We start from the raw sequence: 14,023 nt of genomic DNA on the forward strand, positions 1-14,023 counted from the left end.
GGAGTAGACTTGACGGACCAAATGGCCTAAATCTGCTCCTATCACTTATGAACTTATGAACCTTAGATCTCATTAGGCCGGACTTCTGAGAAAGATTCAATAAAACACCAGTTTTAGGCCCAAGTTGAATCCTGAACATAAGTGTTACCAGCTGCCAAATAAGAATCGGTTAGATTTGTCCAACTATGGACAAATGGACTTCTGTAAACTTTAGTCTCATGTTGTTGTTAGAAAATTATTATTGCTAAAGAAACACGTTGCCATTTTCTCCCAAAAAAGTACTGGCTTGTTTGATTAGTCTCTTGTGAAATACTTTCATGCTCATTGAGTCACAGTCATACAGCATGTAAACAAGCCCTTCAGCCAATCTCGTCCATGCCAGCAAAGATGCTCATGCATGTTAGTCCTGTTTGCCCGTGTATGGCCTATACCTCCCTAAACCTTTCCTTGCCCCTAGCAGGGGTAAAAGGGTGCAGCACCCCCTTTATGCAGTCATTTTTTGATAATTGTACCTTGAAGTTACACCGTTTTCTTTCCTGTTTTTCCTTTACACACTGTAATTTTTCTAATTGTACCTTACATTAATACATTTTAACCTGATTGAATCAGGCAAGAAAATGAACATTGTAGAGCCTATGACATACAGACTCTTGAATGCAGTGTGAGCGTTGTGTACATGTACGTGACTCTGTGCTCCCCGCTCCAACCCCGGTAGGGTAGGTCGTGGGGACAGAGGAAAATCGTTACTCTCCACGTGCGGCGCTGAGCGCTAGCCGTAGAGATGCGCATGTGAAGACGGTCGGCCCACACCCGCGTACACGCTTTCCGTTAAAATCGACTTCATGGATTTCCACGCACTCAACCATCGGAAGCAGCAGCTCACTGCTCGTGGAAAGCAATTTATAGCGGAGAATTAGACAGATTTATATATTTTTTACCGAATTTCAAAATCCGCTGATCCACGGAGAAATCTCATGCCTGCAAAATGCGGAATAATATATTGCAGAAGGAGAGAAAATGCGATTAAAAACTGCAGGGGTCAGGATGACGTAGATAAGGAATTCAATCATTTGTTTAGAGTGTAAGAGGACTGCTCAAGAGTCTGATAACAAGAGTTTGTGTAAAGCTTTAGACTTTACATTGGACTTTAGAAATGTGGCATGGAAACAGGTCCTTCAGATCGGCGACAACGGACTCTGATTGCACACAAAAGTAAAATTGTTTTTCCTGGCACTCGCAGGTCTATTTATCAAACATTTAGGGAGATGCAGCCATGGCACCATGGCTTTTACAAGTGCAAGTAGCTGTGATAGGAAATCCTTTATTGTTCTGTGTTTTTTGTACACACCCTGAACACACTGATTGTAAATACTTGCTGCGCAATATAAACTAGACTACCTGGCACCGCCAGCTGCAAGCAATACCTCCAGTTTCCATATACTATAGAGTATCTGAATCAATGGTGCTTTAATGCACTGATTTTTTTTCTTACATTCAGTTCAGTAAAGTATCGCCATACTTTATCCCCGTTTAGCAAAGTGTGTAGAAATAGTGAGCAGTGAGATTGCGTGCAAGAGGCACCTTGTTTTGATGCCATTTCTTAGACCAGTCCGCGCTGTGGGTCTTATGAGCGGTGCCTGATCCAGGCGAGCCCCAGGCTGCTGCGGGGCCTCCAGCTAGGGCTGCCAACTTTCTCACTCCCAAATAAGGGACAAATTCCCAACGGCATAAAGTACAGAAGGCCTTCGTCCAGTCACCGCTGACGGGCTTAAACCACATGTTATTTGCTTCCCATTGCTTGTTATAACTGCACAGTCTTTTCTTTATTGCAGGTTTTCCCATATTTGCACACGCCAAACCGACCGAACAACACCAGACGTTACTGAAACTTCTTGTTTTGGCAGGAATTGGCAAAATATAGCGTACAACCAATGCGCATCAGGGGGCCTGTGATTGGATGACGGGTGAATCATTGGTGCGTGGCATCAACAGCACATGCAACACGCACTAACGCTGTTGTATCAGATCCAGGATCTGTCTGAACGCTTGGCCCTCTGGTGATTACAGAGTACAGATGTTCCTTACGATGCTTCGACTTACGATATTTCGACTTTACGATGGTGCAAAAATGATACACATTCGGTAGAAACCGTACTTGGAATTTTGAATTTTTGATCCTTTCCAAGAACCAGGCGGGCAACTGATGCACGGAAAGTGACAGGACGTCAACCAAGTCACCACGTCCGGGGCAATTCGTTGACCGACTCGGCCGTGGCTGGGTGAATGATGAGTTGGCCCGGGTGCTGGACTGCACACAAAGCCCAGCCGGCGGGCCAGCTGAGGAGTTTTGGCCCGGGAGCCGGACATCGCACACGGACTTTGTGTTCTGCTGCACGCAATGTCCAGCACCCCATCCAACTCATGAACTGATGATCGGCCAAGCGAAGGAGGGGGTGGTGGTGTTGTCGGCGGTAAGCGAAGGTCCAAAGGTTGGACAGCTTGCCGGGCTGCTGATCTACGGGGCCACGTGCGAGGCGGTGCTGCTGCTGCTGCTGCACTCCATGGGCTGCACTATGCCGGGACGGGTGAAGTAGGGCTGGACGCAGCGCTCCGATCCGACAGTCCCTCGATTCGAGTAGCAGCAGTCAAATACGAGACAAGGGTGGTCCCGTATGGGACAAACCAATTTATCCCAATATATGGGATGTCATTATAATATGGGACAGTTGGCAACCCTACCTTGAGCCGTCACCTTCCTTGGATGTCTGGATTGTCCAGTGAACCGACATCCCTCTCCTCACCCGTCCACCTTTGTGCCCCGGAGGCTGGGAGTCTCCCACCACCGGCCTTGAGGACGCGGTAGGCCAGATCCCGGTTCCCTCTTCTCTGCCACCGGCCTTGCTCCTTGCATCCGTCATTGCCGGCTTCATCCTCTCCGGTCTCTGGTCTTCCCCCTACACGTATGGTCCATAATTGAATAAGCCTTTCCCTTTTTATGAGGGATGTAGGGCAAAACTTTTTTTTTCCTCTCTAGTGAAGCCAAATGTTGCACAAAATACATTTCTTTACAATATTTCATCTGCTTTCTCACACATAGGTTCATAAGTTCTCGGAGCAGAATTAGGCTATTCTGCACATCAAGTTTACTCTGCCATCCAACCATTGCTGATCCAACTTTCCCTCTTATCTGCATTCTCCTGCCTTCATCCCATAACCCTTGACACCTGTTGTATACACTCTATGATATTTGGGCAGACTGATGTGTGCCAAAAGCCTACGATTAATGCAAGAATGTAAAAAGCATTAGGATTAATTAAACGGCAGACAAAAATGCTGGAGAAACTCAGCTGGTTTATTATTAAACCGTAAGGAATTATTAAATGCTCTGTTTATTCTGATGTAACTTGAAACCATTCTTCTTCTTCTAGTGTATGGCGTGCACAGCCTACTCCAGGTAAAGTTGTAGGACAACTTGTTCCATTTGATCTTATTTGATTGTGCACGCCGGGTTGATTGCATTCGTCGAAACAGGGCGGACCACGTGAAGGTTGCAATCTCCCACCCCACTTGAAACCATTGATTATATAATTAATAGGCACCCTGTCCAGTATAGGTCATCGAGTCATAGAGTCATAAAGCATGGAAACAGGCCCATCAGCCCAACTTGCCCATGCCGACCAACATGCCCCATCTATATTGCTATCCCTCTAAACCTGTCCTATCTATGTACCCGTCCAAATGTTTTTTAAACATTGTAATAGTGTCTGCCTCAAATACCTCCACTGACAGCTCGTTCCAAATACCTACCATCCTTTGTGTATAAAAGCTATAAATAGTAAACTGCATTCAGAGAGTATTTTTAATATTGACAACGTCATCAGCAATGTTTCACCATTGAGAGGTTCATCAGGATTTGACCCTGCATCAAGACTGCCTCCCCTGATTTCAACTTTAAGGTAATTACTTTAGACTTTAGTGATACAGCCTGGAAATAGGCCCTTCGGCCCACCGAGTCCATGCCGACCAGCGATCAACCCGTACACCAGCACCATCCTACACTCTCAGGACAATTTTACAACTTATCCAAGCCAACTAACCTTCAAACCTGTACGTCTTTGGAGTTTGAAGGAAACCAGAGCACCTGAAGAAAATCCACAAGCTCACAGGGAGAAGGTAAAAACTCTGTGCAGACACTACCCCTAGTCAGGGTCGAACTGGGGTCTCTGGTGCTGTAAGGCAGCAACTCTACTGTTGCGTCATTCTAAATAATGCAGAATAAAAAATATATACAAAGCTAGGACATTTGTTTTGGGTTTTGGGTTTTCTCCGGGTGCTCCGGTTTCCTCCCACACTCCAAAGACATTGAAATATAGAAAATAGGTGCAGGAGTAGGCCATTTGGCCCTTCGAGCCAGCACCGCCTTTCAATATGATTATGGCTGATCATCCAAAATCAGTACCCCGTTCTTGCTTTTTGCCCATATCGTACAGGTTTGTAGGTTAATTGGCTCGGTAAAATTGTAAATTACCCCTCGTGTGTGTAGGATAGTGTAAGTGTGTGGGGATTGCTGGTCGGCGTGGACCCGGTGGGCCGAAGGGCCTGTTACTGCTTTGTATCTCTAAGCTAAACTAAACTAAGGATAAAGACAGACAGGTGGAGAAAAACGGTGTGACCATCACTTGTCTTTGTTACTAACCTGCTATTCACAGGTCATTAAGGTAACAGGTTTCCTGATGTGACATTACTGAAATATAATTTGCAATTCAATTGCAAACAGGGAGTTAATCACACGTCATTATTAAAAACAGACCATTGATTAGAGTAACAGGAAGGGTGTGAGCCCTTGACTTCTCAACCCACAGGTTTGTCAGCATTCCTGGATTTAGAACAGATGGTACAGGTGGTGCATACTTTAGAAGAAATTTTAGGTTTGTCATAAAAGTAGACACAAAGTGCTGGAATAATTCAGCGGGACAGGCAGCATCTTACTGCACCCCTGCCTGTGTGCGTTTTTCAATGGGAAGGAGTCCTCACCACCCAATGATGACCCCCAAAGATCCTATAACGATCTTTGATGACCCCTTCTCCCATCTCCACCAGTCCCCCTCCTCTTGGACTCCCCCAGATGGCATGTTGAGGGACCCTTCTTCAGATTCCTGAAGTCTCCTGGCCAGAATCATTTTTTGTGAAGAAGGTGTACTGACCTGAAACATCACCTCTCCATGTTCTCCAAAGACGCTGCCTGACCCGCTGAGTTACTCCAGCACTTTGTAGCTTTTTTTTAAATAAACCAGCATCTGCAGTTCCTTCTTTCTTCTACTTATTCATGACTGTTTTCATTACATTTTCAGTAGAAGCTACAAACTGAAGTCCAAAGCTACAAGCCACACAACAAAACACACAATCATTGAATGGACACCAATTTTACATCATTTCACGCCCTCAACTAACACAATGTAGCTCTGGGCCTCCCTCACCCAAACCTGCAATGGACCCCGACGTTACTTCATTCTACGCCAGATCCACGCCTCAACAACGCTTCCTTCCCCAACAAGGTGGGGCGGCATGGTGGTGCAGCAGTAGAGTTGATGCCTTACAGCTCCAGAGACCCAGGTTCGATCCTGACAACGGGTGCTGTCTGTAAGGAGTTTGTACGTTCTCCCCATGACCTGCGTGGACTTTCTCCGGGTGCTCCGGTTTCCTCCCACACTCTAAAGACATACTGGTTTTGTAGGTTAATTGGCATGGTATAATTGTAAATCGTTCCTAGTGTGTGTGGGATAGTGTTAGTGTGCGGGGATTGCTGGTCGGCGTGGACTCAGTGGGCCGCAGGGCCTGTTTCCGCGCTGTATCTCTAAACTAAACTAAACACAATCATTGATATGGTTATCAGCAGAGTCGCACCCTGGCCACCCCATCTCCTCCCCTCTCCCTTCGGGTAAAAGGTGTAGAAGTGTGAAAATGCACACCTCCAGATTCAGGGACAGTTTCTTCCCAGCAGTGTTCAAAAGGGAACTGCAGATGCTGAAATATCGAAGGTACACAAAATTGCTGGAGGAACTCAGCGGGTGCAGCAGCATCTATGGAGCGAAGGAAATAGGCGACGTTTCGGGCCGAAACCCTTCTTCAGACCCGCTGAGTTCCTCCAGCAATTTTGTCTTCCCAGCAGTTAGCAGGCAACTGAAACATCATACCACAGCCCCCAGAGAGCAGTGCTGAACAACTATCTACCTCATTCGTGACCCTCAGGCTATCTTTGACCGAACCTTACTGGTTTTACCCTGCACTAAACATTTTTCCCTTATCAAGTACCTGTAGATTGATGGAAGCTAATGGAATGTTGGCCTTCATAACAAGAGGATTTCAGTATAATAATAATAATAATGGATGGGATTTATATAGCGCCTTTCTAATACTCAAGGCGCTTTACATCGCATTATTCATTCACTCCTCAGTCACACTCGGTGGTGGTAAGCTACTTCTGTAGCCACAGCTGCACTGGGGCAGACTGACGGAAGCGTGGCTGCCAATCTGCGCCTACGGCCCCTCCGACCACCACCAATCACTCACACACATTCACACACAGGCAAAGGTGGGTGAAGTGTCTTGCCCAAGGACACAACGACAATATGCACTCCAAGCGGGATTCGAACCGGCTACCTTCCGGTTGCCAGCCGAACACTTAGCCCATTGTGCCATCTGTCGCAATAGGAGTAAAGAGGTTCTTTTGCAGTTGTATAGGGCTCTGGTGAGACCACATCTGGAGTATTGTGTACAGTTTTGGTCTCCTAATTTGAGGAAGGACATCCTTGTCATTGAGGCAGTGCAGCGTGGGTTCACGAGATTGATCCCTGGGATGGTGGGACTGTCATATGAGGAAAGATTGAAAAGACTAGGCTTGTATTCACTGGAGTTTAGAAGGATGAGGAGGGATCTTATAGAAACATATAATATTATATAAGCTGGACAAGCTAGATGCAGGAAAAAAATTCCCAATGTTGGGCGAGTCCAGAACCAGGGACCACAGTCTTAGAATAAAGGGGAGGTCATTTAAGACTGAGGTGAGTAAAAACGTTTTCACCCAGAGAGTTGTGAATTTATGGAATTCCCTGCCACAGAGGGCAGTGGAGGCCAAGTCACTGGATGGATTTATGAGAGAGTTAGATAGAGCTCTAGGGGCTAGTGGAGTCAAGGGATATGGGGAGCAGGCAGGCACGGATTATTGATAGGAGACGATCAGCCATGATCACAATGAATGGCGGTGCTGGCTCGAAGGGTCGAATGGCCTCCTCTTGCACCTAGTTTCTAAGTTTCTATGTTTCTACACTGTAAATGGCTCGACTGTAATCATGTATTGTCTTCCCACTGACTGGTTAACACGAAACAATTGCTTTTCACTGCACACGTGACAATAAACTAAACTCAAATAAACTGATATGGTTACAATTAAAAATAGGCAAATATGTAAATTTCCTTCGGTAGGATGTCTCCCATTTTAATGATTAGAGCAAAAAAGTTCAATCTGTCCTCAGAGTTCAGGAGATGTCCTCTTCAGCCAAGGAGCGACTGAAACCTCCAAAATCATCGGTCAAAGGTTGAGACGCAAGAAATTGTAGATGCTAATATCTTGAGTAAAACCCAAAGTGCTGGAGGAACTCAATCGGGCAGGCAGTATTTGTCAAGAGTCAAGAGTGTATTATTGTCACATGTTCGAAAGGTGACGTTTCGAGTCGGGACCCTTCTTCAACTCCGTCTGAAGAAAGGCCCCCTCCTGAAATCCATACTCTCCGGGGATAGACACAAAATGCTCGAGTAACTCAGCGGGACAAGCAGCATCTCTGGCGAGAAAGAATGGGTGACGGTTCGGGACGAGACCCTTCTCCTGACTGGGATGCTGCCTGAACCCAGTTTCAGGACCAGCTTCTTCCCCGGCACCCATTACACTAATAAACACTACAACCTCCAAATAAGCTCTGAACTACATAGACTATCATTGCACTATGATTGTTTTTTTTTTAATGTGTACCTATGTGTGTGTGTGTGTGTGCAAATACAAGAAGGGTCTCGACCCGTAACGTCACCCATTCCTGCTCTCCTGAGATGCTGCCTGTCCCGCTGAGTTACACCATCTTCGGTTTAAACCAGCATCTGCAGTTCCTTCTTACACATACGTATGTTTTTGTGTGTGTATATATATATATATACACATACATACATACATATATGTACACATATATATGTGTGTATGTGTATATATACACACCAAACTTTTTTCTCATTTATTATATTGTTTACAGTGTACTATCTTTACATATTCTGTTGTGCTGCTGCAAGTCAGAATTTCATTGTTCCTATCTGGGACACATGACAATTAAACATCCTTAACTCTTGAGTTACCTCAGCACTTTGTGTCCTAGCTTGCCATTGTTTATTTTGCAGGGCTTCACATAACAATGCATTAGAAACAGCTTCATGTTGTTTCATGAAACAACAAGGTTCCGCTTGGTAAGCTGGTCTGGAAGGTTAAATCGCATGGGATCCAAGGAGAGATGGCTGAATGGATAGCAAGTTGGCTCCATGGAAGGAAGCTGAGTGTGATGGTGGAAGGTTGCTTCTCAGAATGGAGGCCTGTGACTAGTGGTGTGCCTCAGTATTCGGAGCTGGGCCCGTTACTGTTTGTCATCTACATCAATTATTTGGATGAGAACATACAGGGCAAGATTAGCAAGTTTGCAGATGATACAAAAGTGAGTGGTTTTGCAGATAGTTAAGATGGTTGTGAAAGATTACAGCAGGATCTGGATCGATTGGCCAGGTGAGTTGAGGAATGGTTGATGGAATTTAATACAGAGAAGTGTGCGGTGTTGCATTTTGGAACGTCTAAGGGCAGGACCTACACAGTAAATGGTCGGCCTCTGGGTAGTGTTGTAGAGCAGAGGGATCTAGGGGTACAGGTGCATGGTTCCTTGAAGGTCGAGTCGCAGGTAGATCAGGTGGTCAAAAAGGCTATTGGCACTTTGGCCTTCAAGTCAAGTCAAGTCAAGAGAGTTTATTGAAGGTACACAAAAAAGCTGGAGAAACTCAGCGGGTGCAGCAGCATCTATGGAGCGAAGGAAAAAGGCAAAGTTTCGGGCCGAAACCCTTCTTCCTTTGTCTTGTCTTGTGTACCAGATAGGACAATGAAATTCTTGCTTTACTTCAGCACAACAGAATATAGTAGGCATGAACATATCAGTGAGTCCATATACCATTATATAAATATATACACACATCAATAAATAAGCAGATAAAGTGCAAATAAACAGATAATGGTCTATTAATGTTCAGAGATTTGGTTCAGTTGAGTTTAATAGCCTGATGGCTGTGGGGAACAGCTATTTCTGAACCTGGACGTTGCAGTCTTCAGGCTCCTGTACCTTCTACCTGAAGGTAGCGGGGAGATGAGTGTGTGGCCAGGATGGTGTGGGTCCTTGATGACGCTGCCAGCCTTTTTGAGGCAGCGACTGTGATAGATCCCCTCGATGGAAGGGAGGTCAGAGCCGATGATGGACTGGGCAGTGTTTACTACACTTTGTAGTCTTTTCCGCTCCTGGGCGCTCAAGTTGCCAAACCAATCCACGATGCAACCGGTCAGCATGCTCTCTACTGTGCACCTGTAGAATCAGAATATTGAGTATAGAGGTTGGGAGATCATGTTACAGTTGTATAAGACGTTGGTGAGACCACATTTAGAATATTATGTTCAGTTCTTGGCACCATGTTATAGGAAAGATATTGTCAAGCTTGAAAGGGTTCATAAAAGATTTACGAGGATATTGCCATGACTAATGAGTGTGAGCTATAGGGAGAGGTTGAGTAGGCTGGGTCTCTATTCCTTGGAGTGCAGGAGGATGAGGGGTGATTTTATAGAGGTGTACAAAATCATGATTGGGTAGATGCACAGTCTCTTGCCCAGAGTAGGGGAATCGAGGACATAGAGGACATGGGTTCAAGGTGAAGGGGAAAAGATTTAATAGGAATCCGAGGGGGTAACTTTTTCACACAGAGGGTGGCGGGTGTATGGAACAAGCTGCCAGAGGAGGCGGTTGAGGTGGGACTATCCCAGCATTTACGAAACAGTTAGACAGGTACATGGATAGGGTAGGTTTGGAAGGATATGGACCAAGCACAGGCAGGTGGGACTAGTGCAGCTGGGATATTGTTGGCCGATGTGCGCAAGTTGGGCCGAAGAGCCTGTTTCCGCACTGTATCACTCTATGATTCTATGACTATGCTTGACTTCAAATCATCTTAGTTTGGCAGTGTTGCATATCTTTAAATACATGCATGTTACCAATTGCACAGTGAATGGATGTTAATTTGTGTTTACTGTCTGTTCTGTTGTTTATTATTGTATGTATGGCTGCAGGTAACGGCATTTCGTTCAGACCGTAAGGTCTGAATGACAAATAAAGGATCTAATCTAATCTAATCTAATCTAATCTAATCTAAAGTCATTACCATCTTTCAAGAAAAACACTGTGAAATGCAGATCAATCCCCTGCCTTTTTCTGACAGGTATTAATAGCTTCTCTGTTTCATTGTAATTTAAACTTGCTTATGTAAACATTTCATTGAGAAGCATCAGTCTCTCTAGCATATGTTAGTCATTACCCCTGTGAAAGATACCCATCAAAAATTTAGCATAATGTATTTCGCATTAAATTATACCGTACAATGGACACTATCAGGCAAGGAGACGGAGATGGACAGATAAAGTGACGTAGTCATGTCACGACAACCTAGATAAATGGTAGATGGACACAAAAGTTTGGAGTAACTCAGCGGGACAGGCAGCATCTCTGGAGTGAAGGAAAGGGTTGCATTTCGGGTCGAGACCGTTCTTCAGACGTAGAAATGTTCCCTGGTTATAGAATGAGGACACTGATATAAGAAAGCACCCCATCATAGCTGGAAAGAAGATACATTCTGAGTTGAAGTGGTCTTGGTTAAACCGAGCAGAGTTTGCAGTAAATCCAACCAGCTTCCATTACAAAGCAGAGGCCACAGGTAAGATTTAATTCCACCTACAGCTATTTTTTTTTCCAATATTTTCTTCAGAACTCGCTTATCATGTATCGCTGCACTATAAATGGCTCGATTGTAATAATGTCATAAGGCTGCAGCAGAAAAGGGTTGCCGGTCGTCTTGGACTGGATCCTGACCCAGATCTGTCAAGAACCGTGTGGTGGCTGTGTGTGCACCAGTCTCCCAACGTTAAACAAAGTCACGTCATTTCAAGTGACCGCCGATGAAATGTAAATTGTCCTTAGTGTGTGTAGGATAATTTTAGTGTGCGGGGATTGCTGCTCGGTGCACTCGGTGGGCCTAAGCTGTTTCTGTGCTGTATTTCTAAACTAAACTAAACTCAATGGGTCAGACAGCATCTCTGGCGAAAAGGAATAGTTGACATTTTGGTCGAATCTGAAGAAGGGTCTCGACCCGAAACGCCACCTATTCCTTTCCTCCAGAAATGCTGCCTGACCCACTGAGTTACTCCAGCGTTTTGTGTTTAATGATGGCATGCTGTCTTTCTGTTTTGATCTACACATTGCCACTTGGCACTTCATTTTTAATCCTTCTTGATGTTGCTGCCACCACTTTTTTCTCTTGTCTTACACCCTTGGTTTGATCTTAATGGCAATAATCGAAAGGAAGATACCCTGGCCAATGTGTGTTGCTGTTTGTGTTCAAACACTCGGCAAACTATAAAGTGCAGGAATAACTCAGCAGGTCAGGCAGCATCTACGGAGAGAATGGACAGGTGACACTTTGGGTTGGAGCCCTTCTTCAGACTGTCACGACCCTTCTCCAGTCTGAAGAAGGGACTCAACCCAAAATGTCACCACCCTCCGACAAAGTGACATAGAAATGATCCCTGGTTACAGGACGAGGAGGATTCAACCCTGACCTCGGGTGCTGCCTGTATGGAGTTTGTACGTTCTCCCCGTGACCGTGTGGGTTTTCTCCGAGAACTTTGGCTTCCTCACACACTCCAAAGACATACAGGTTTGTAAGTTTGGCTTGGTATATATGTAAACGGAGGTTGCAATCTTAATCTCGTTGTTGTTGTACAATCACAATAAATATATAAATTATTATTATTATTATTAAAATTGTCCCTAGTATGTAAAGTAGTGTTAATGTGCGGGGATCACTGGGCGGTGCAGACACGTGGGCCGAAGGGCCTGTTTCCGCACTGTATCTGTAAAAACTAAAACAATACCATTATCAATATGAGACATGTTGGCCGGTGTGGGCGAGTTGGGCCGAAGGGCCTGTTTCCACACTGTATCACTGGGACTCTATGACTCTATCATGCCAAGACTGTTCATATGTTAAATTGCTTAAGTCTACAATGGTTCCAATGGTGTGGGAAGGAACTGCAGATGCTGGTGTAAACCAAAGATAGACACAAAAAGCTGGAGTAACTCAGCGGGGCAGGCAGCACCTCTGGAGAGAAGGAATGGATGATGTTTCAGGTCGAGATCCTTCTTCAGACGGTACTTTGTTTGTCACCTGTATCGAGGTACAATGAAATTAATTTCTGAATACAGTTCAGTACAGGTATCACTGTACATAATTAAGCACTTAGATACATCTTAGATAAGCATCTCAGCCACAGTGCAAGTGTATAGCAGTGGTACATTGAGACAGTGTACGGAGTCTCCAGTTTGGCGCCATTTTTAAGTCCCAGTTGTTGTAAGTGCAGGGATCTTGGCCTGACCATGAAGGCTCGTTGTCATGGCGACGTTGCAGGGTCGGCCTGGCCATGCGTAGCCGTGGTGTCCTCCACCGCTACTCCACCACCGCTGTAGGCCGCGTCCAGTCCACGTGCTCGGCCTCTTGGAGCGGCGCTCAGTCCAACCAAGACTCAGGCTGCAGCAGGGCCTCCAGCAGCCCACACCCCCGTCGAGGCTGTGCGCTCCCTCCCACAGCCGGCCCGCTCACCAGCTCTCCATCCGACTCCTTTCACTCTGGGTGGGCGAGCCATGCCTTCCGGGCATAATTTGGGGCATAACTGATGTTAGTTGTTTCACGTCGAAAGAATCTTATAAAGTTATTTCCATTACATAGTCAGAATGATACCTGATCAGTGCAAAGGAACACGCATCTCGGATGTCTCCGTTCAAGTTTAGAGCCTACATTTTTCTCACAATGTTTCTTTGATAGCTTGGGGGAATTTTGCTTTGTCACTGCTGCTGTAAAAGTAGGTGGGGATCTTCAGAAATAGTTTAGCTTAGAGATACATTGCAGAATCAAGCCCTTCGGCCCACCGAGTCCACGCTGACCAATGATCACCCCGCACACTAACACCAACACTGAAGAAAGTCTGAAGAAGGGTCTCGACCCGAAACGTTGCCTATTCCTTTTCTCCAGAGATGCCGTGAGGCCTGCTGAGTTATTCCAGCTTTTTGTGACTTAACACTATCTTACACACACTAGGGACAATTTACAATTATACCAAAGCCAATTGACCTACAAACCTGCACGCCTTTGGAGTGTGGGAGGAAACCAGAGCACCGGGAGAAAACCCACGCAGGTCACAGGGAGAAAGTACAAACTCTGTACAGACAGCACCCACAGTCAGGATCAACCCCGGGTCTCTGGTGCTGTAATGCATCAACTCTACCGCTGCGCCACCGTGCCGCCCGATAAAAATAGAGAATGCTGGAAATAATCAGAACAGCATTGTAACAGCATTTCAAATTTATATAAATAAGTGTTCATTAAGCATTTTTATATTTAAAGTCGATAGATTGGAAATTTAATTATGCATAAAAACAATCCGAAATTGCATGGAAGGTGGGTGATCCTACACCAGCCTAATCGATGATAATTAACACATGGCCACACAGTGGTGCAGCTGGTAGAGCTGCTGCCTCACAGCACCAGAGAGCTGGGTTCGATCATGACCTTGGTGGTGTCTGTGTGGATTTGCACGTTCTCCCTGTGTGTGAGTGAGATTTCTACGGGTGATCTA

Source organism: Amblyraja radiata, chromosome 11 (genome assembly GCF_010909765.2).
Source record: "Amblyraja radiata isolate CabotCenter1 chromosome 11, sAmbRad1.1.pri, whole genome shotgun sequence".
NCBI classification, from domain to species: domain Eukaryota; kingdom Metazoa; phylum Chordata; class Chondrichthyes; order Rajiformes; family Rajidae; genus Amblyraja; species Amblyraja radiata.